General features: G+C 44.4%; 2 pseudogenes; one reads left to right on the forward strand and one right to left on the reverse strand.

The window, feature by feature from the left end:
• The window catches only part of LOC141628997 (xyloglucan glycosyltransferase 4-like), a 157,552-nt pseudogene that overhangs the window by 52,680 nt on the left and 80,326 nt on the right, over positions 1-24,546 (forward strand).
• LOC141634247 (RNA polymerase II C-terminal domain phosphatase-like 3) lies at positions 435-24,371 on the reverse strand (annotated as a pseudogene).

A 24,546-nucleotide genomic window follows, 5' to 3' on the forward strand; every position in this document is an offset into this window, starting at 1 on the left:
AGATAAAATTTGGCCATCATAGGCCATAATGGGTCTTCCTGGGACAACATAACAAGCCCGTAAATAACTTGAAAGGGAAAAAATGTGGATGCTTGTCATTAATAAAATAGACATGGATGGAAAGCTATAGCAAAAGCACTACCTGAGACATTCTCAGCCCGTTACTTCCATAACAGAGCAGTGCGGTCAAGTGAACTTGAAATAAATCACTCACTGTGTGCAGACAAGCTAGCAGAAAAGGTAAAGAAATTTCAGTCGCATTAGAAAATTGCCAACGAGCCAAGGATCTTGTACCTATCATGCTGACCTTTTATACCGGCTTACCGCCAAGCATTTGTTGTCATTCAAAGAAATAAGCCACACTGACTCTGCAGGCAACAATAACTGAGTATACTTTATTAAATAGACATGGGCGTGTAATTCAACCAGCTAATTTACCATCCCAGACATTCTTTGACAGTAATTAACTCTTCTGTGATGCAAGGTAAAGCAGACCAGACCAGATCATCCCATACTTGCTATTGATGGTTTTCAATATTTGTAAAGAAAAGAATATTTCTCAATTCTTTTACACAGTAAAATGATTATACGAACATGCTGAACACATTATATTACACTAACCTTAATAAGAGCAAACGAAAATAAAAGATTTGAAGATGACAATAAGAATTGCGCTATAAATTGCAACATTTAGTGACTTAGATATTGACATTCAAAGGCATCAACTTTCTCATCTGTATATCGCGAAAAGATTTCCTTTGTATCAACCAAGAACATCCAGATTGTTGACCACACGATTTATGACGAATAAAATTGTGCTCTTAATACACTTAATTTCATGAACAAAGTTTGCTTCTTTTTCCAAAATTAATTAAAACCTTCCTGAAGCCAAAAAAAAAACTGAACCCAGAAAAAAGGGCAATAGCACAAAGACTTGAGTCCCTCAAAACAACACACAAGATCTCTCCAGTATTCATGGTAAACTATTTTTTCGGAAGAAACATGTACCTTTTCCAGAAAATTCCAGACGCCAGGCCGCAATTTCGTCCACATTCCCATACGTGGGGAGCGAAAAAGATGGCGTTGTGGCTTTTCACGATCATTTTCCTTTCTTTCTTTCTCAAGATCTCGTCATGTCTAGGGTCCACCTCCACAAACTGTGATGAGATGATCAGAAGCAATTTATCTAAAACTCAAATTAAGTACTACCTCCATCCCATTATTATTGTCCCCATTTGACATGGTGGTCTAAAGTTGTTGATTTTGATAGATATTTTCTCACAATAGAAATAGTTTCAATCTTTTACAAGATCATGCAAATAAATTGTTTATAAAAACCAAACATATACAAGTATCTTTTCAAGTTTTCAAATATTTGGAGGGATTAATAGTCAAAATTGACACAGGTTAGTCAAATGGAGACAGCAAATTCGGCATGGAGAAAATATAACACTATTCATGTTAGAATTACCATAATATACCACATTACCACCTTAAAACAGATTAAAACAGATGCTAACCTTGGCTGAGTTCAGAAGAGTGTGATTCAAATCTAACACCAGGCACAACTTGCGGGAATCAAACATTTGCTTTTGCTCGTCCATCCTTCTAGCCCTTTCTTGCTGTATAGCTGCCCTTTCTTGAGTATCATATCCTTCAAAAAGATGTTCAACATCTCCCCAGTGGTTCTGTGATGGAGGACGACCGGCAACAGCCTCTTCAGGCTTTAATGCAGACCCTGAGTGGTGATCAACAGTTCTTACTAATTCAGAATTAACACTCGCTTTGTCTAGATTAACTGTGAGCGATTGAGAACCTATTGAAGGTGAAGTCAGCAAAACTGGACGTTTCGCAGGAGGTGATTATGTCTGCGATATTTTTCAAGTTTTTTGTGAACTGCTTAGCAATATCCGGCAGATCTGGGGTTGAAAAAGAGGATGTAGCATTTGTATTGAAAGTGTCCTTAACTCGTTGGTTGGTTACATTAAGTAAACCATTAACTTTATTATTGCCAGTCTTCTGAGTTGCATTTGACTGCAGGACACGGCGAGGGTCGCGAGGTTTCATTCGATGTTTTGCTGGGTCTTCCTGTGGGCTCTGCATGTAGAACTGCCACATGTTAGCCTCGGAAAACGACCAATGAATAACAAAGCTTCACACTTCATTGTTTATGGGTTGAGATATAACATTACTGAAATCATGATAAACTAAAGAAAAGAATGACTGCTTATAACAAACCAGCTAATAAACCACATTATCCTCTTTACGCAATATAAATTTTCACATGCCCTCACACCACACAAACAGCCAGGACTTGCAGCACTTCTAGAACTGGACCTCGCATGAAGAGAACAAACACAATCGCGTAAAGAGGTCCAGTTCTAGAAGTGCTTCATGTGAGGTTATTTTTATTTTGTTAGTTGTGCTTCATTGTTAGGTTATTTTTATTGTGGTAGTTGTTCTCTTCATGCGAGGGAGAAAGAGATATAGAGAAAACAAAGCATCACCGAAACAGCTATCAGAGGAGGAGAAAAGGTCTGAAGCAGTCCAACCCCAGAAGACATTGTTGAAGAAGTGGTTGGCAATGACACTTGCACTTGTACTGAATTTGAGTTTGGTGACTCTGATACTTTTGGTAAAGGCTCCTTAAATTTTTGCTGCTCCTTCAATATATTGACTAATGCTGCTGGATTGCCAGAAAGGCCATTCAATAAAGACTGCAAGGGATCCATATAGCTGCCATTGTTTACCGGCTGTGATATTGTACCTATTGGCCCACTGGTACTAATATTACTCATCCCAGGATTAACAGTAATACCAACCGATTTCCTAGGATCAGTTGGAGGTCCGAGAAAGCTGCTAGCATACGAGCCAATATTTCCACGTACAGTCTGTACTTCATTCACATTTGTAGACATATATGTGGTTTCAAGGCCACTCTTGTGCCTTTTCAATGCAGGACAATCCACCACAGGGACTCCGGGCTTCTTCTTTGGATTCATTTTGTCCGCCAACGACTCCAATTTAGGGGCCGAGACAGGCAACAATGGAGAAGGACAAAAACTAAGGTCGATAGAGCTCGAATTAGAGCTAAGACGTCGCAGCCTAGGATCTAGACTCTTTACAGAAATCCGAGATGCAGGATTGTTGAGTTTATGGATTCAAGTACCTAAGAGGGGGAGGGGGTGAATTAGGTACTATTTTAAAAATTTATAACTTCAACTTTATTGAATTAAAGTGAGTTACAAGAACAAAAGAGATTAGAGGATACTTTGAATAATATAGAAAGATTGAACAAGTATCACGATGAATGTTTGCTGAAGTATGAAAGCAACAATCGTTCTGACTGTATCTATTTGTCTCGTTTGTGGAATATTACTGAGACCAAATGCGACGATAAAGTATGATGATGAATTACTTCTAAGTTTAAGCGAAACAAAACAAACAAACAAAGTATAAAAACAGCGAAAATAAAGTAAACACTTGAACACGAGATTTTTGAATTGGTTCGGCAAGAAACTCAAGTGCCTACGTCCAATCTACCTTTTATTATTTTCCTTTAGTGATCTACTCCGAAAACTAAAAGACCCTTGTAATAAAAGACGCCAACCTACTCCGGTTGCAAAGCTAGTACAAGAACTACTCCGTTCTTATGACAAGCTAACTCGCAATCTACTCCGATTGCCAACTCACAACCTACTCCGGTTGTCAAGAGTTAAAGACTACTCCGTCCTAAACTCTACTAACACACTTAGAATGTTATAGGATCAAGTTTTCACTAACACATTCTTAACAAAGAATAGAGGTGAACAACTTTTACAAGATCAACAATTCTTAAGCAAGAGAGTTTAGTATAGAAAAGCAACAGTGGCCACGACTGTAGAAACTGAAGATACTTGAAGACTTTTAAACAGATTTTGCAAACAAACACGGTTTTTAAGCTTTAAAAATACTTTGCAAATATGGAAGAATTAAATCAGAAAAGTCTTAGGAATAAATGAAGGAGGGACTCGGTATTTATAGAGGAGGTGAGTGAAGGGGTTGCTAGGGTTTTGAAGGGTCAAAGACCTCACATGTGAAGGGCAATAGCAACCACCTAAAAACTTGCACCAAAAAGGAGTCTTTTGCAAAGGTAAGAATAGAGAAAGAAGGTTTGAAAGATAACCTTAAAAGCTCATGCATTTTCAGAAAACAAAGGATGTGAGACAAGTCACATGATGACAAGTTAACACAAATATGGCAAAAAGCAACTTTTGTTTTCTTAAAAACCAAATGATTGAATTTGCATAAAGAGGAAACATTTTGAATAATTCAAACCACTCTTTATTGGATACTACCTCCTTAATAAAAATCTGAATTTTTATCTTTGAAAAATATGAGTCACGTGAAGGCATTTGAAAGATAAAAGGAAGCTTCAAGTTTTTACGAGTTGTGGCACGATCCACTCATTTTGTTTACTTGTTGAAGCAAACGAGTCATCCTGGACCGTTTCTATTACTCTATTATACTTAACTTTCTCACTTGTACATTAGATGACACACGACTAATTACAATGGGATGATAAACAACTTCAACACTTCTTAATCCAAGCTTGATTACATCATTAATCCTGAAAAGGTAAACTAAGATAACACAAATCAAATGGGCATGTTATCATCAACATAAGGAACCCAACAAGGATTAATCCCCACATTTGAAGTTCCAGCACTAATACCACTAACCAATTCTTGGGTAGCTGGAAGGATAGAAGCAATGGCAGATGATGTAGATGGTTCCGTCAACATAGGGTGAAGAGTATTCTTAACATTGTTGTTATTACCAAAACTATTAACCTCTTCATTGGAAACATCAACTCCTTCTTCATTCCCATCCGCTGAAAGAGTAGGACTTGGAAGTCTAGCAGGGGTCATAAAAGAACTCGCACCAAATTTTTGTTGGTAGCTGGACATAGCTTTCATTGCCTGAGTTTCATAAGGATGCATGGCATAATTGTGCAAACCATGTGATATCTTAGGAGGAGCACCTGATCCGAAGGAAGGAAATGTGGGTGCTGTTTTGCTAGTTGGAGATGGGAGACTGTCCTCATCATGAACTTTGTGAAGATCCAGCAAAAGACTAAAACCACCTCCCTTGGCCTTCAAGTTAGCTTGAAATTGATTCTGTTAGAAATGATAATTAGTTTTAAGGATATTGAATGAAGATGATTTATATTAATTGATTTATTTGTAAATTGATAATCTTAGCAATACATATGCGCACTATTTATAGGTGATCATGCACCTTAAACGCTTGTAAACAATTACACAAGTAATGAATGAGATAAGTTTCTAAACTTATTATTCTACGGGTTCATATACCTAATGCATGAACTTAGTAAATAAACATAAGTTTCAAGACATAAATGTGGAGAAGTTTCACATTCTAACACTCCTCCTTGAGACTTCTTCCCATTACTCCGAGTTGTAATCTTAGTGATGGGGCATATTCTGCACCGCTGACCAAGTCAACATATTGAACGAGGTCAAAGATATCCACAGCAAGCCAATGACTTAGACATCCCAGCCGATGCAGCCTTTCGGCCTGCCAGCCTGGATCTCGGCATGGCAACCTACCTACCACCGGGCACATACCCGCGTACTCATATCCAAGAACCCTCGGCATGGAGTCAACCAGGCTCGCCGGCCTGCCATAGGTCCCTCGGCCGAGGGTAGATCAGTCTTTCCACCTGCTATGCCACTTGGCCACTACATGACAAAAGGTGAAAGTCTATAAATACTCCTCAATCCTCATTGAGGAGGGGATCCAGAATCTAACCTAAGAACCACTTAAATTGGTATTATCTCTCTCATCTCTCTACAATACACGTCATCAAGCTACATCCTACTTAATCACGGTAAGTTCACCGACTAGAGCGTCGGAGTGAGTACGCTTGGCACAAAGCCAAGCCCTCGGTTCGCTCATTGTTGCAGGAGAGGCCGAGGAGAGCGATCAAGGCCGAAGAGGCATTATTCGACAAAGCTAGCGTGGTAAACAAACCTGCTTCGGAATTCTTACCCGGAACAATTGGCGCCGAAATGTGGGAAATCGAGATACTAGAAGCTAGTCATTCCCGTAAAGAAAAAAAAAAAAAAAACCCACCCAAAAAGCTAAGAAGATGTCAAAAGAACAAGAGGTGTTCGTGAATCGAAGAGCCCCTTCACCTGGTGATACCGTCCACAATTCCGGAGTTGTGCGGCCCTCCACCAACCCGGATAATTCAACCGGAGTTCGGGATGCCAATAATGCAGATACGCCATTGCCCGCCGACCAGAGTCACCATCATGGGACGTGTGGTTGATGCAAAGCAAAGCCGAAACAGACTCCTGGACCGACTCGATTGTCGGCAAGCGCTCGCTCACTTGTCACACCGCAAGAAGAGCGGCGGGACATCCGAGGAAGCTAGGGCCCAAAAGGTGACTCGAGAAACCCGACGAAGCACTAAGAGAGGCCGAGACTACCAAGACGGGGAGCCCAGTGTCGTGGTAGAACTAAGCCCTTCCCGCACTCGCGGAAGGACGATGTCGCCGCGACACCCACGAGGCATGCCCCCACGAGCGAAAGGAGTTCGACTCACCGAGTCGAAGAAGGAGTCCGACTCACCGAGTCGGAGAAGAAGCCCTTCCCGCCACGGGGAGAGGGGTCGGACTAGGGATGCGAGGAGCCGATCGCCGCGTGTCATTAGACACGTGGTCGACCGACCCCTCGGTGCCTCGTCCTAGAGACCCGGTGCCGCCAAAGCTAAAGCTACCGTCCATATCATACAAAGGAGAGGGCGACCCAACCGATCATGCCGAGGCTTTCGAGTCTCACATGTCGGTGTGGGAGCAACCGACGAGGTCAGTGCGGGTTTTCCCAACGACCTTGGTTGGAATGGCGCAAAGTCGGTACAAAGGGTGCCCGATGGGTCGGTATACTCTATTCCGACCTAAGAGACGCGTTTTGGCCCAAAGATCTACCAATAAAAGGAGAGCCGTTGAGACATCGATCTCCCGACCATCGAGCGAGGAGGGAGGCGAGTCACTCCGAAGCTATGTGAAGAGGTTCGATGCCGGGTTCGGCAGATTAGGGAGCCGAGCAGCGAACTAGCGGCCTTCGAGCGATGAAAGGCCTCCCGGAGGGGACTTAAAAACGAGCTCATCAAGTGCGGTGGCACGAGCCTTGAGTCCGCCAGAAATTGGCCGACAGGCCATTAAGGTCGAAGACTATCACAAAATATGGGTAGGCCACGGCGAGGCCGGGCACTCAGAAAGAAAGAGCCACCGGGAGGACAAGCCGGATGAAGGGCGCCGTGACAATAATAGGTCGCGGACCGACAGGCCCGCCAGGAAGCAGAACCCAGCGGACGCCGGGGGGAGTTCAGGTCCGTACTACCATAAGAAGTACAAAGATCACACCCCCCTGGTCGTATCGGCCGCCGAGGTCTTCTCCCTGAGCAGAAACGAGGGGCAGAAGTGGGAAAGGCCCCCCAAACCTAGGGGGGACGGTGACACGAGCCTGTACTGTGAGTACCACGGCCACACCGGTCACTTAACCAACGACTGCCGGCATTTGAAGAATGCCATTGAGGAGCTGATCCGAAAAGGGAGCCTCGGCAAATATGTTGCCGGAGGCCAAAAGACTAACACCGGTGGCTCAGATAAAAAATCCGTCTTTCAACGGATAGGAACAATTCATGTTGTCATCGGGGGAAACGAGAACGGCGGATCCGCTCACGGGCACAAGCGCACACTGAACGAATCATCGGCCGTCAACTTCGTACCCACTACAGTGCCCGCCCTTCCATCATCCCGAACATAACTATTGGGAAGAAGGACTACGAAGGAATCATCGCCCCGCATAGCGACCCACTCGTAGTCCACTTAGACATAGCCAACCACCTGGTAATGAGATGCCTGATTGACACGGGTGCTTACACGAACATCATGTTCAGGGAGTGCTTTGGGGCTCGGCCACGAAAATTGCGGACCTTAGCCCATGCACCAACCCATTGTACAGCTTCTCCGGGGCAGGCTTGGTCCCCCGGGGGTCTATCAAGTTACAGTGATGTTCGGCCGATCCGACGTGGCCAAGAATGTGATGTCCGAGTTCGTGGTCATCGACGGCTCATCCGCATACAACGTTCTCATCGGTCGTGTCACCCTGAGTGAGGCCGATCTTGTAATGTCCATCCGGGCCCGACACGATGTATGTCTCGGACCGCGGGGAGGTTCATAAACTCGTCTCAAAGAACGAAAAAGACGAGGTGGTCAACGCCAAATATCGGCCGGAGGATGCGATATGCAATCCTTCAAAGTGGCAAAGAAAGAGGAAAAAGGGAAGAACCCATCCTTAAGACAGGAGGACGAACCGATGAGCACCAACCACGTCACCATGGTCGAAGGGGCTGAGACCGAACAGATAGAGATTGATCCAGACGCACCGCGATCGCTTGTCGGTGTCGGCCTGGAACCAAAATTCAGGCCGATCTCCTAGACCGCCGAGAAAGAACAAAGACGTCTTTGCGTACTCAGCCGCCGAGATGCAGTGTAAGCGAGAAGTCATCGTTCACAAGTCAACGTACTACCCAGCGCCTTTCGCCCTGTGAAGCGGAGGGTGAGAAACTCCTCGGCCGAAAAGGAAGATGCCATCAAGGCCGAGGTTGATAAGTTGTTAGATGCAGGCTTTATCATCCTTGTACGTACCACTGAATGGCTAGCTAATGTTGTAATGGTTAAAAAGTCATCAGGGGGTGGAGGATGTGTGTTGATTTTACGCAACTTAATAAAGCATGCCCGAAAGATTGCTACCCCTTGCCTCGGATAGACAGCTTAATAGACGCAACGGCGGGCTACACAATCCGAGCACGCTCGACGCCTTTTCAGGATACCATCAGGTATTCATGGCAGAGGAAGACATGCCTAAATGCGCATTCATCACCATACACGGCACCTACATGTACAAAATGATGCCGTTTGGTTTGAAAAATCTTGCGCGACTTACACAAGACGGTGGACAAAATATTCCAAAATCAAAAGGGCGAAACATTGAGGCCTACGTCGACGATGCTATTGTCAAGAGCAAGTCTGACGGCGAGCACTTAGCCGATTTACACGAGACATTTTGTTCACTAAGGAAATACAAGATGAAGCTTAACCCGACAAAGTGCAACTTCGGTGAACCGGTAAGCAAATTCCTCGGCGTGCTTGTTAGCGCCGGGGAATTGATGCCAATCCAGAAGAAAGTCCAAGCAATTCTCGACTGCGGAGCCGAGGAACCGCAAAGAGGTTATGATACTGACCGGAAGGATGGCGGCCCTTGCCCGTTTTATCTCTCGGTCAGCCGACAAGAGCACCCCTTTCTTCAAAGTGTTGAAGGGGAATAAAGACTTTTGCTGGGGGGGGGAACAAAGCACGGCTTTCAAACAACTGAAAGCCCATCTGCAAACTCTCCGACCCTGTCCGCACCGACGCGGGGGGAAACGCTATATCTATACTTAAGAATTAACCTCGGCCACGGTCGGTCCGTGATCGTCGAGAGAAAAAACAAGCAAAGAAACACCCAATCTACTTTATCGCCCATACATGTTGCCGCCGAGCGAAACTACCCGCCGATTGAAAAAGCGACCTTTGCCGTGGTTGTTGCCGCAAGGAAGTTGAAACCCTACTTGACGACATCCCATGACGGTCTTAACCGACCAGCCGTTGGAGAAAACACTGGAAAAATTCGAACATCGGCAGACTAATCAAATGGGCGTGGAGCTATCTCGCTTCGGCATTCAATACAAACCGAGGCCTTCGATAAAGGGGCGGGCGTTGGCGAGACTTCTTGGCCGAGTGCACGATCGGGAAGAGTCGTGTCCCGGCATGTGGGAGGTATATACCGATGGATCCTCCACAACGAACGGCTCGGGAGCCGGCATCCTTATCATCGGCCCAAACGGGACGAGTTCGAGTACGCTTTGAAGTTTACCTTCTCGACCTCAAACAACGAATCCGAATATGAGGCGGTGATAACTGGAGTTGAGTTAGCTTGAGCCGCAGGGCAGAACACATCATTTTGAAAACGGACTCTCTCTTGGTGACTAACCAATACGAGGGAGAATACGAAGCTCGGGACGATGGGATGGTAAGATACCCCGGAAAAGGTAAAAGCGAGACCTCAAAATTGAAGTCATTCAAAATGCGACACATCCCAGTGTCCGAGAACAACCGGCCGACGCTCTCTCAAAGTCGGCAGTTCAACCATAAAGAATATCAGTAGGACCGTCTTTGGTGGACATCAGGAACGCTAAAAGCATTGACGAAACCATCGGCATGGTGTGCGACGTGGAAGCCGAGACGACATGGATGACTCCGATAAAGAGGTATAAACTGACACATGAGCTACCGGAAGACCGCAATCTCTCACAAAAGATAAAGAGGATCGCAGCAAGGTACTTGGTGTTTGAAGGAGAGTTGTACAGGAGGTCCGTGACAAGGCCACTCCTGAAGTGTGTCGGTCCAGCCGATGCAGAACTAATACTGACAGAAATACACGAAGGCATCTGTGGTCATCACATGGGGGCAAGAACACTAGCCCACAAAGCTCTCCGAGCCGGCTACTTCGGCCCGGCAAAGATGCTTGAAGATTCGAGAAACAAAACCGAGAAAATGCAAAGGTGCCGGATGCACGCTCCGGTGATACACGCACCTTCCCGAGACCTGCAACCAGTGCTTAATCCCCTTCCCTTTGCACAGTGGGGAATGGATCTACTAGGGCCATTTCCAACGGCATCCGGAGGAAGAAAGTTCCTAATCGTCGCCGTCGACTACTTCACCAAATGGGTCGAGGCCGTGGCGATTGCTGCAAAATCGCTGGCGCGCCGTAAGAAAGGTGATCTGGGAAAATGTCATAACTCGCTTTGGGTTACCCCAAGTCATGGTGTTCGACCATGGCCGAGAATTTTGGAGTGACACAATAATGAGCTGGTTGGAAGAACTCGGCATCAAATTTGCATACTCCTCCGTCTGCCACCCCCAGAGCAACGGACAGGCGGAGGCAGCCAATAAAACGATCCTCAACGGCTTGAAGAAGACAGTTGAAGACCTCAAGGGAAGATGGGCCGATGAGCTACCCGGCGTACTATGGTCCCTCCGGACCACGGAGAAAGAAGCAACGGGGTACAGTCCTTTTCACCTAGTCTACGGGTCCGAGGCGATCCGCCGATTGAAGCAACGGTGCCAACATTGAACGGCCACTTTTAACCGGATGAAAACGAGGAAGGCCTAAGAACCTCCCTGGACCTGGTCGAAGAAAGCCGAGATACGGCACGCCTCAACTTAGCAAAGATATCGAGCCGAATGAAAAGGGCCTACAACCGAAGAGTCCACAAAAGGGACTTAAAAGTAGGAGACCTGGTCCTAAGGAAGTGTTTGCCACCAACAAAGGAAACATCCATGGCAAGTTGACGCCAATCGGGAGGGTCCCTACAAGGTAGTTGAAGAAATGAGGCGGGTACATACCGGTGACGGACATGGGAGATATACCTTTGATGAGCCATTGGAACACCGATAACAATCTCGAGAAAATACTTTGTATAATGTGAGTTGCCCAAAACAATTGTTGGCACCCCAATGCATATTCATATCTAATGAGGAATCATCCAAGTTTTTCATCAAAGTGTTAATCCACCCCAATCAGAAGGCATACTAAACATATGTACACAGACAGGCGCAAAACCTCGATCACCGATCATCCCGGCCTTTAACGGGAGTGACGGGGGGGCGAGCGATATGCTAACATATGTTCAACGGCGGTCAAAACGTAAACTCCGTTGCCTGTGTGGTGGCCGGGAAGAGACGAGTGAAACGCGATCGCCCTCGGCAAATTAAGACCGAGTTTAAAGACGTTAAACACAGTTGAGATACGCATTCTAACCGCCTCGGCCAAGCAGAAGGTAAAAACGATGAAGCGCTCAATTAATTAACGAATCGTTGCCCTCGGCAAATTAAGACCGAGTTTAAAGACGTTAAACACAGTTGAGATACGCATTCTAACCGCCTCGGCCAGGCCGAAGGTAAAAACGAAAAAGCGCTCAATTAATTAACGAATCGCCTCGGCAAATTAAGACCGAGTTTAAAAGACGTTAAACACGGTTGAGACACGCATTCTAAACGCCTCGGCTGAAGCCAAAGGTAAAAAGAAAAGCGCTCAATTAATTAACGCAAGAAGACAAGTGAAGGAATAAATCAAAAGGCCTCGGCCAAGCCAGAGGCAAAGCAAGCAAAATCTCATTAAGGAAAAGGTAACGAGTTACAAGAAGGAGAAACACGACGACTACGGCCGTCCCCTTTGGGATAAGCCAAGACTCTACCTACCAAGGTCTTACAAAAATACAGGGAAAAGTAAAGCAAAAGGTTTGATTTGGTTCTTTGAAGCGCGAAAAGGATGGCGGGGAGAAAAGGCTTAATAATTGGCCCCGACCGGGTGAAGCTATCCGAGACGCCGGTGAGCCTGGTGACGACCGCCCGTCTCCCTATGCCACATTCTTTGCTTGCCCTTACCGCCATCAGCCAGGTTACCCTCGGTGAGCGACTTAGATGCAACCAGGCGAGCCTTAGCATCCTCGGCTCTCTTGGCGACCTTAGCATCCTCGGTGCCTTATCCGCCGCTTGACTTTCTTGGCGGCCTTAGCGTCCTCACCGCCTTGATCTGGCGGACTCCTCCCTCGTCTTCTCTGCAAGGGCCGCTTTGCGGCGGTCGCCTCCTCCTCCTTCTTGGCCTCGCATCCTCGGCGGCCTTATCCGCCGTGACCTTCTCTTTAGCTTCGAGCCTATCATCGAGCGGCTCGTCGAATTTTGTCCACGAGGAAGGAGCCATCCAGGATAGACCTCATCTATCACCTCCCTGAAGGCTTCTTCGGTCGAGGTCCCTATATCGAGCACACATGCGAGGGAGAATCGTGCTTTGAAGTGTCTCAATATCCTTCTCCCTTTGGGCAAGGATAGCACTAGTCTCTCCTATGCGACTCGCTTGGAGCCGATACGCCCTTTTCGACTCCTCCCTTTGGGCGACAACAACGTCGTAGCCGCCCTTGTACCTGTCCCGTTCCTCCTTCAACTTGGCGGCGGCGCAGATTCAGCGACCTCTACCTTGGCCTTCTCGGCCGACAGCGAGCCTTCTTAATTTCCTCGACCCGCGCTTGTGCGGCAAGGAGGTCAAGCTTAGCCTTACCGGCCTCCCCCTTTGCGGCAACAACATCGAGCCTGTTTGCTCTATCAACGGTCCGTCTCGGCCAAGGATTTTCTTGCTCCCTAATACGAGAGCCGACCGATTCGGACCAAATCCCAACCTTCTTGCTCGACTTTGTACCCTCCGCTATGAGTAGGTCGTTGGATATCGACGTAGTCGGAGTCGACATTTTTCCCGCCGTCTGCGCATAGGCCTCTTCTCAACTCGCCGCTCGAATGGGGACAGACTGCGCGGTTGATCTACAAAAATTCAACCAAAGAGTCCACGTCAACGTTCATGGACATACCGGAGAAGAGCCGGTCATCGGTATATCTAATGAGCGGCTAAACGAGCCGCAAGTCGACTGTCTGACGGAGGGCTTGCTCTTCTTGGCCGGTTGACCCATTTCCTCGGCTACGGCATTAACATGAGCAACGGAAGCGAAGCATCGGTGGCATGGGTAGATCTTTTCCTCTTACGCCTAAGCGGAGATCCTCAAAGATCGGAATCCTCTCCATCGACAATGTCAACGACCTCCACCTCGGTAGAGGGGAACCGAGGTTGACACCGTCGCCGCCGTGAGACTTGGATTTTCGGACCCGACGAGGCAAGGCGGCGGCTACCTTGGCCTGGGCCGCCGTCTCGTCCAAGCCCTTCAAGAGGTCAGTAGGCGACGGACGGCGGTCATGCACATCGACCTTCGGGTTCTTCTCCTTAACGTTTCCGTCTTTGTCCAGCCCCATCTTCTCGAGGAGTTGCTCGACGATTCGGGACCAAAGTGCTCGTAAAAGAAACAAAGTAAAGCTTAGACAAAGGGACATGTCAAGAAACAAACAACGAAAAACGTTAAGCGAAATGGGCCTCACACGGCCCCACTCACCTGTGCTAGGGCCGGTATGAGGCCGACATAGCAAAGCGGCTCGTCCATCAAGATGACTTGCGTCGGGGCAACCAAACCTTGGCGCCCCATCATCATCGACCTCGAAAAGCTTCAGTGCCTGCTTCTCGTCCTCATTAAGAATAGACATTCCGGCGTCCATCTTATTCTTGCCCTTGGGGATCATCTTCTCACGCTCCCCTTTGCTCTCGCACCGCAAGTTAACGTGGTGCTCAAAAGACCGAGGCAACGGATAATCATCTGGGACCTCGACATACACCCACCGTTCCTTCCAGCCCTTGCAGGAGGTGAGCTTAGGCACGGTAAGATAGCCTGGCTCAGTCTGGATGCTATACCACCCCCGGCCACCTTGAACATTCATTCGAAGAAAATGAATTCGGCGGAATAAGTTTACCGTTGGGATCACCCCCCCTGAAGCGACACAGCCACACGAAGCCGACTATAGTCCTAACGGCCAAAGGGTGAAGGCTGCGCCCGCCGCAACGTTCATCGCCTGAATTATGGAAGAGACGTACATATTGAGAGGAAACCGGAGACCATACTCCAAGTGCCTCATATATACGCCGATGTGACCCGGGGGAGGGCAACAGACGGCCTGGCCCTCTCCAGGGATGACAATGTTGTACCCCTTGCCAAAAAAGAAGTGCTCTTGAAGAATTGAGCGAACAGTGGGCGAGCCCATCGGTCCAAGCACGATTGGGGCCGATGGTGCGGACATCGTAATGATGCAAGACTCGCCCTCTCCGCACCGGAAGGATTCCCTTCCTCATCATCAACATCATCTTCCCACTTTGCTCCGAACTCGTGGTCAACTTCGGGGAAGGAGACCTAGGGCCCCTCGACCTTAACGGAATTGCGGCTACCACCTCCTCCTCATCAACACGCGACGGGGAACCCCGGCGCACGGGCATCTTGGGACCGGCATCAGTAGAAGACATGGTTCACAACAATTACTTAAACAAAACAAAAAGTTGAAAAGGTTTTTCGTTTTACCTTGAAGAAAAGTGCTACGCCGACGTAAAAATTCTGAAGATCGGAAGAGAGGGAAAGACTTGGAATTTTGGAAAGAAGAAAATTTTTAAGAATGAATGAAATTGTTAACCAATTTCACTTCAAAGATCTGGTATTTATAGGCAAAGGCCCATAAAGGAGGACCAATCAAAACGCTGACCCATGAAGCGTCGGCCAATCAACGAAGAGACACATGTCGCATGCGTACACGGAATGTCAATCGACGCAACGAGTTGAATGTCAATCAAAGCAATAAAGACCAAGCGTCTTCAACACGCCCCTTCATATCCCTTTGCCTATTCATCTTCCTCAAGCAAAACTCTTAAAATATCTATTCTCCGTGGCAACACGACTAACCAAGCTAGGCAAAGACGGCCGGGGGCAATCAAAAATACACCGCACTCTCAACCTTGGGTCCATGCCAAGAAGACCTTCTCTTCCACATTTTGATGTCCATCACACATCCATGTGGAGGGGGATACGGATACGGCCTGTCTAAGTAAGCCGAAGGAGAAAAAGTAAAGGGCGAAAAATTTTCACTTGCTGAGAATATACACTCAAAGATACATCGGAGCCCATACCACGGCATAGACTACGGCTGGGGCAAATTGATGGGGCATATTCGCACCGCTGACCAAGTCAACATATTGAACGAGGTCAAAGATATCCACAGCAAGCCAATGACTTAGACATCCCAGCCGATGCAGCCTTTCGGCCTGCCAGCCTGGATCTCGGCATGGCAACCTACCAGCCGGGGCACATACCCGCGTACTCATATCCAAGAACCCTCGGCATGGAGTCAACCAGGCTCGCCGGCCTGCCATAGGTCCCTCGGCCGAGGGTAGATCAGTCTTTCCACCTGCTATGCCACTTGGCCACTACATGACAAAAGGTGAAAGTCTATAAATACTCCTCAATCCTCATTGAGGAGGGGATCCAGAATCTAACCTAAGAACCACTTAAATTGGTATTATCTCTCTCATCTCTCTACAATACACGTCATCAAGCTACATCCTACTTAATCACAGTAAGTTCACTGACTAGAGCGTCGGAGTGAGTACGCTTGGCACAAAGCCAAGCCCTCAGTTTGCTCATTGTTGCAGGAGAGGCCGAGGAGAGCAGTCAAGGCCAGAAGAGGCATTATTCGACAAAGCTAGCGTGGTAAACAAACCTGCTTCGGAATTCTTACCCGGAACACTTAGATTTTCAAATCGTGGTTTGGGTAAGGCTTTTGTGAAAATATCTGCCAATTGATCTTCCGTTGGGCAATAAATGAGTTTCACTTCTTTTTCTTGTTGAGCATCACGAACAGCATAAAACTTGATTTTCATGTGCTTTGTTTTTGTGAAACAAACTGGATTCTTTGAAATGGCTATTGCAGACTTGTTATCGACCAAAATATCCGTGGCTTCATTTTGGTTATAACCTAGGTCTGCGAATATCTTTCTCATCCATTTGGCTTGATTAACAGCGGCCGAGGCAGCAACATATTCGGCCTCTGCAATAGATTGTGCTACAACTTCCTGCTTTTTTGAAATCCACGAAAACACTCCTGAACCAAGAGTAAAAGCATAACCAGAAGTGCTTTTCATATCGTCAACAGAACCTCCCCAATCACTATCAGAGTAGGCAGTTAGCTTTGGGCTTGAGCATGGTTTGTACAAGATACCAAAATCAGCAGTGCCTCTTAAATATCTTAGAACCCGTTTTGCGGCACCCATGTGAATTTCACTAGGTTCATGTTAGGGTGCAAACCCTTGTCCCACATCGGTAGAATAAAGATGAAAGCTCATCTTTATAAGTATCTACTAAATATAATAGTACGAGGCCTTTTGGGAAGGAGCCCAAGAGTAAATCCGTGAGGGTTTGGCCCAAAGCGGACAATATCGTACTATTATGGGTTGTGGACACAGATGCAGCAGAGGCCCAACACGAGATATTCACGCTTCCGCACAACAAGTGGTATCAGAGCCCAAGGTTCTACTTGGGCTAGAGTATAGACACGGAGATTCATCAGGCCAAGACTTGAAGGTGGACTTACACTATAAGACGTGGAATTCCTATAGCTCGGGGGAGAGCTAATATGTTCGCGAGAAGCGACATGGTCTCACGGCGTTGAGACGGCAGGTCGTCCAAGAGAAGATCGTCAGCGACCCGACGAGGTAGGCTGAGGCTTAATGGAGGCAACAAAAGCGGTCCATGATAAGTCCAAAGGCGATCCGGTGTGACGCGTTGAGGCGGTGGATTCGGACCCAGTCCAGGGTATATTGGATGCAGAGGAGTTTGGTACGCAAGTGTAGCACAAGCTCTGTGACACATGGTGTGTCGTTTAAGGGGAGGTTATCAAGACTTGGTGATGCGGGTGTCTAGGTGATGGGGCTGCATGGTGTGGGGAGTTCTCCATGGAGGTCAAGGTCTGAGTCAAGATGATGGTCCTTGGTTTGAGGAGAGGATTGTTAGGGTGCAAACCCTTGTCCCACATCGGTAGAATAAAGATGAAAGCTCATCTTTATAAGTATCTACTAAATATAATAGTACGAGGCCTTTTGGGAAGGAGCCCAAGAGTAAATCCGTGAGGGTTTGGCCCAAAGCGGACAATATCGTACTATTATGGGTTGTGAACACAGATGCAGCAGAGGCCCAACACGAGATATTCACGCTTCCGCACAACAGTTCATTCATAAATCTTGATAAGAGGCTTGCAGCATACATTACATCCGGTCGAGTAGCTGTCAAGTACAATAAACTACCAACCAAACTCCTGAATTGTTTTGGGTCAACCTTTTTTTGACCGTCATTCTTTGAGAACTTCTCATTTTGAACCAAAGGAGTTCCCACTGCTTTAGAGTCTTGCATTTTAAATTTTTGAGAATGTCTTCAACAAATTTTGTTTGAGAAATGAAGATCCCTTTCTCTCGATGATCGACCTCCATGCCAAGAAAATAATTCATCAGACCTAAATCAGTCATCTCAAAATTTTTCTTCATCTCCTCCTTAAATTCATTCACCATTTTTGAGTTATTTCCTGTGACTAAAAGATCATCAACATAAAGTGAAACAATGAGCAGATCAGTTTCGCCATTCCTTTTTATATAAAGGGTGTGCTCATTTTTACTTCTTTCAAACCCTTGTTCAGTAAAGTGGGAATCGATCTTACTATACCAAGTCCGGGGTGCTTGTTTTAGACCGTACAAGGCCTTCTTTAGTTTGCACACTTTATCTTCATCTTCTTTGACAACAAAACCTGGAGGTTGCTCTATGTATATCTCCTCCTCGAGTTCGCCATTGAGAAATGCGAACTTGACATCCAATTGATATATTTTCCATTTTTCTTGTGCGGCCAAAGCAATAAGAGTTCGCAGAGTATCATGTCTAGCCACCGGAGCAAAAGTATCTCCATAGTCTATTCCGGCTTGTTGTGAGTAACCTTTGACAACCAATCTGGCTTTGTGTTTGTTGACTGACCCATCATGATTCAATTTGAGTTTAAAAACCCATTTTACCCCTATCACTTTTCGATTGTCAGGTCGGTCAACCAATTCCCATGTCTCATTTTTCTTTATCATGCTTATTTTATTTTCCATGGCAATTTGCCATTCTTTGTACTGAGATGCTTCGTCATAGTCTTTTGGTTCTTCAACTGCGAAATGACATCTCTCACACTCTTCTTGATCTAAATGAATTATTGGGCAATTATCATATATTTCAGACAACCTTTTTTTACCTTGGGGGCCCGTGGCGATGTTTGAATTGGCAACAGAGTGAGGTGATTCTCCTGGTATTTGGGAAGTAGCAGGTGTGTTTGGTTCCGTGTTCACACCATCATCATTTGGTCGCGGTTGGTTATGCTCTTGTTGCTGGTAGTGAGATTCAGGAAGTAGCATCACATTTTTTTCCACTTTTTTCTCCTCCCAATTCCAAATTACATCTTCATCAAAAGCAACATCTCTACTAACTGTGATCTTCTCCGTCTCAAGGTTAAAAATTCTGTAAGCTTTTGACTTTGAATCATATCCAATGAAAATTCCTTTCTCTGATTTTTCGTCTAGCTTACCTCTTTTTTGAGGTGGAATACGAGCATAACAAACTGAACCAAACACCTTTAAATGTTTTGCCGTGGGTTTTTTACCACTCCAAGCTTCAACTGGAGTTTTTCCTTGAAGTGCTTTTGTAATGAGTCTATTTAACAAATAGACGGTTGTATATGACTTGACCCGAGAATTTTTCGGCATTTTCTTTTCGCTAGCATGCATCTCGCCATTTCCATAACAATTCTATTTTTCCTCTCCGAGACTCCGTTTTGTTGAGGCGTATACCCGACTGTGAGTTGGCGTTCCATGCCTTCATCTTCACAAAACTTATCAAACTCGGATGAATTGTACTCCTTTCCTCTGTCAGATCTTAACATCTTAATTTTGCACCCGCTTTGATTTTCGACAAGAGCCTTAAACTTTTTAAAGATTTGAAAACTTCAGATTTTTCTCTCATGAAGTATACCCAAGTCATGCGGGTAAAGTCATCAATAAACAAGATGAAATATTTGTTTCCGTTAACGGATAATGTTCTCTGGGGACCGCATACATCAGTATGCACGAGCTCTAATTTTTCTTTGGCTCTCCAGGCTTGCCCTTTTGGAAATGGCAGCCTGTGTTGCTTTCCAAGTTGACAAGGTTCACACAAATCATTAGTCACACAAATTGAAGGAAAGTCGCGCACAATATTCTGCTTGTGAAGGTCACTTAAGGCACACAAATTAAAGTGCCCATACCTTCTATGCCACAACCATGTATCCTCCATGTGGGCTCTATTTGAACTTTCCTCGGGAGAGTCCCATCTCAAACTGAAACTTTTATTTTCCAGAATAACCTTCGCAATTTCTTTTTGTCGGGATCGTATATGGTGCAATGGTTTTCTCAAAAACAAGTGAGTAACCATTTTTAACCATTTGAGCAACACTGAGTAAATTTTCAGAAAGATCGGGAACAAGGAGGACATCATTTATGTACTTTGTTCCTCTTTTGGTTGTAACTGCAATCGTGCCTTTGCCTTTGGATTTCACAATGGCACCATTTCCCATCCGAACTGGAACATTTACCGATGTATCTAATTTGCAAAAAATGTTTGAATTATTTGTCATGTGGTTTGTACAACCACTATCGATTAGCCATTTTTCTTTGTGACTGGAAATCGATGCTTGGCGTGCATAGAATAAATAATCTTCTTCTTGATTGCTACTTAAAAAATTTCTCTCTGGTTTTGACTCTCTTGTCTTTTGCCTGCAATCTTTTTCAAAATGTCCAAATCTGTTGCAATGGCGACATTGAGGTTTCCCTTTAAAATAACAATCTTTTTCGGCATGATTTGTCTTTCCACAAGTGCCACAAGAAGGATATTTTCCTCTTGATTGTGAAGCTTCAGTTTTATAAGAAGCACCTGAATTTGAAGCATTTTTCTTCCAACCGCCCTTGGAATTGAATGTCTTCGATTTATGTTTTGATGGGAAAGCATTTTCAGATGAAGTTTCTAATTTTATAAACTTTTGATCATGTGCGAGCAATGAGTCTGTTAACTCAGAAACACTGAGTTTTGATATATCTTTGGACTCTTCGATTACTGTTATAATTGTGTCAAACCTTTTTGTTAAGGTTCCTAAAATTTTCTGCACAATTCTTATATCAGTAATATCTTCTCCATACATTTTCATCTGATTAACCACTTCCATGAGTCTTGAAGTGTAATCCTTGATGTCTTCATCATCTTTCATCTTCATATTCTCAAAATCCTTTCTTAAGGTATTGAGTCGAACGGTTCGTATTTTAATATCTCCTTGGAACTCTTGTTGGAGTGAATCCCAAGCTTCTTTTGCGGTTGTTGCTCGCATGATCCTAGGAAATATTACCTCCGTGACAGCATTTAAAATATAAGAGAGGGCTTTAGCGTCTTTTAATTCATTTTCATTGATTTTTTTTAATTGTGCTTCGGTGTACACAACGTCTTGTTTTTGTTGTTGTATACCACTCTCGACAATTTCCCATAGTGCATTTGCTCTTAAAAAGAGCTTCATTTTTATGCACCAATAATCATAATTTTCTCCTCCAAACATAGGAGCTGTTGGTATTGAAATTGTATTTGATGCGGAAGCCATATTTTTATTTATTTTTGGCCCTTAAGATCCTTGTGGCTCTGATGCCACTTGTTAGAAATGATAATTAGTTTTAAGGATATTGAATGAAGATGATTTATATTAATTGATTTATTTGTAAATTGATAATCTTAGCAATACATATGCGCACTATTTATAGGTGATCATGCACCTTAAACGCTTGTAAACAATTACACAAGTAATGAATGAGATAAGTTTCTAAACTTATTATTCTACGGGTTCATATACCTAATGCATGAACTTAGTAAATAAACATAAGTTTCAAGACATAAATGTGGAGAAGTTTCACATTCTAATAGATTCATTGCATTGCCTAACACGTCACTGTTCTGTTTATCAGATTGATGAATAGGTAAGTCCAATCCAACTCTTTCCGAAAAGTCAGAACAGCTGTCACCATTAATGACACTCACTGTGATAGAATCGGTTATAATAGCTTTATCATTATTTATGGGCAACTCCTCCTGCCTGTCCATGGACTTGGGTTTTGGCGGAGAGGGTGGAGGGGGAGGATTAACAGATGTGATAATGGCCTCTACCTGAGACAAAAAACATCACTCCTGTCAAACTTAAAACTAACTCAAATTCAACCGTAAATGACGAATAATTAGTTGAGGGAAACGAAGTAAACCTCTATCCTCTGGTCCGAAGTAAAGAGAATAGAACCAAGGCCCATAACAAAGGTGAGAAGCCTGCATTTAAACGGATATAAGCAAACAACATAACAAAAAAAAGCAAAAGAAAGATCATCTATGTCGTGAAGAAGAAAAGACCTTGACATTTTATCTCTATTCTAATCCCTTACAGTAGGGTTCATATGAGAGAACACCTGCAAATAGAAATCACATCTTACGGTCCTTATTTAACTAAAAGTTGCTCACACAATAATATTTTGTATTATTATCCTCCTCCCCAATTGATTTATCCTCGTTAGATTTTGACAGTCGAACTTTTATTATTAATGTCCAACATTTTCGTATAATCACAACAAAATAAAAAAGGGCGAGTCAAGCTTACAGACTAGTAAACACATAGAAAAGCAGAAAACGATTGTTGAATAAGATCATCGTTTGAAGGAAACCAAGTGTGCAACACTAATTCTTTCAAGCTCTCCAGTGAACTCCTTAATCGAGCACACACGATATCAAACAACCTATCATCATCATCATGGCAAAGTTAAAGCCAATCAAAAGTCAAAACGCAATGTTAAAACAACTGAAAAGCAGTGTATGTATGACTGCATTCATAGTTGTAACTAGGGATGGCAATGGGTCGGGGACCCGACCCAGAGGGTCGGATCCTAATGGGTCGGGTATGGGTCTCATTTTTTCAGACCCAATGGGTATGGGTCGGGTATGGGTCTTAAGAAAATATTTGGGTTTGGTTAGGTCTAAGTTATGAGACCCATACCCGACCCTTATACCCTTTATTAAAGAAAAAAAATCAAAATTACAACTTTTCTCGAATTCATACAGCAGATCAGTAAACCCAACTAAAGTCTCTTTTTCTTCCCTCATCCCATAAAGTGATAAAACCCAACCAAACTTTTCGGCAATACCACCACTCCACCACCGACATAAGAAAACCACCACCGACGGCAACCACCTCTCTAATAGCCGTGACCGACAACCACCATTAACGGCAGATTAATAAACTCATAATGTTAAAGTAGTATGATTTTTTTTTAATATTATAGACCCTATAATCGTTAATCTTGTTCTAAAGTGGTCAAACTCGGACCGTGGGTAGACCGGACCCTACCCTTACCCATAGGGTCCAGGGTATGGGTCCTCAAATTTTAGACCCTTGCGGGTCTGGGTCGGGTACGGGTCCAAAGGGAAAATCTCGGGTCGGGTCCGGGTCTAGGCGGACCCTACCCAGACCCTACCCATTGCCATCCCTAGTTGTAACTGACTGAAAATCATTGTAAAAGTTAAACCAATCCAAAAGCAGTGTAATCAGTTTTAACACCAATCAACTTCTGCAAATGTTACCATGTTAGCTACTTAGCCCCATCGAGTACATGATATCTATGGGACATTCACTTGAGTCTTATGTTCTGTAATTCTAACATGTGTTCCCTCCCTCCCTCCCTCTCTCGCTTGTTCACATATTCACCCATTTCCCCTCTCTCTCGGTCTCTCCCTATCCCTCACTTCAAAAGATAGCAAAACCAACTAACGATGAATTTGAATTTGAACTCAAACCATGAATAAACAACTAACAATAAAACAATGAAATCAAAACATAGCACAACTAAACAAAATCTGTTTCTGGGTTTTGTCAATTTGTCGAAGCATATAAATTTAGGGTTAGATGAGAAATAAAGCCGACAGAAAAAGAAAAAGCCCAAAATTGAAGTGTAAGGAGCACCGTTTTTGGAAGCAGCAACTCTCCTATAAAACCGTCCTATAGCATAGGACGGGCCCAATAGAAGATAGCCCAACAAATATTCATAAAGAGATCAGAATAATTGAAAAGGGTATTTTCCATTTTAAATCAAACTGTTTCTTCACTAGCCGCAAGTTTAAAGCTAGAAAACAAGTAACCATATTAAAAAACAAATTCTCCCTTATGACGGAGGGTATCCATCACAAACTTGTAACGGGTACCATACTATCTCACAAAAAACCCATAAGGGTGAGAGAAGGAGCACATGGGGTGGCTGCTCACCTTGTCCCCTCTACCCATTTCCACTCACATAATACCCGTCGTAATATCCGACCCGTCACAAGGGAGATCTACTGATTAAAAAAAACATGGGAAGAAAGACAACATGCTTGACGTTTAATTTAGCATTTGGAATATTTAGTTTGTATTTGTAGTGATTATCGTTTCAATTTGTAGATTTTTACAACTATAAGCGTGGGTTTTCATCTTTGAACATTGAGTTTTCAAATAAGATAATTTGAGTTTTCAAGCTAAAATCACTTGTTTTCTACTTAAAATATAAAGCACTCAAAACTTATAAACCGTATTCTACACTTAGGGCTCGTTTGGTTGCACATCCAATTCATGAGAATTCTAAAATCCCATGAATTGTGATTTTGGGAGATTGTTTGGTTACCCCATATTTTATAAAATGGGGGAGTTTCAAACTCCATAGGAGTTTCCAACTCCTACATGATGGGGAATTGAACTACCTACCCCCTTTATGGTCATTGGAAACTCCTAGGAAATAAACTCCAGTATGAGCAACCAAACATATTATTGCAATTCATGTGAATTTCGATGTAGGAGTTTAAAT

The sequence above is a fragment of the Silene latifolia genome, chromosome Y, assembly GCF_048544455.1.
Source record: "Silene latifolia isolate original U9 population chromosome Y, ASM4854445v1, whole genome shotgun sequence".
NCBI lineage: Eukaryota > Viridiplantae > Streptophyta > Magnoliopsida > Caryophyllales > Caryophyllaceae > Silene > Silene latifolia.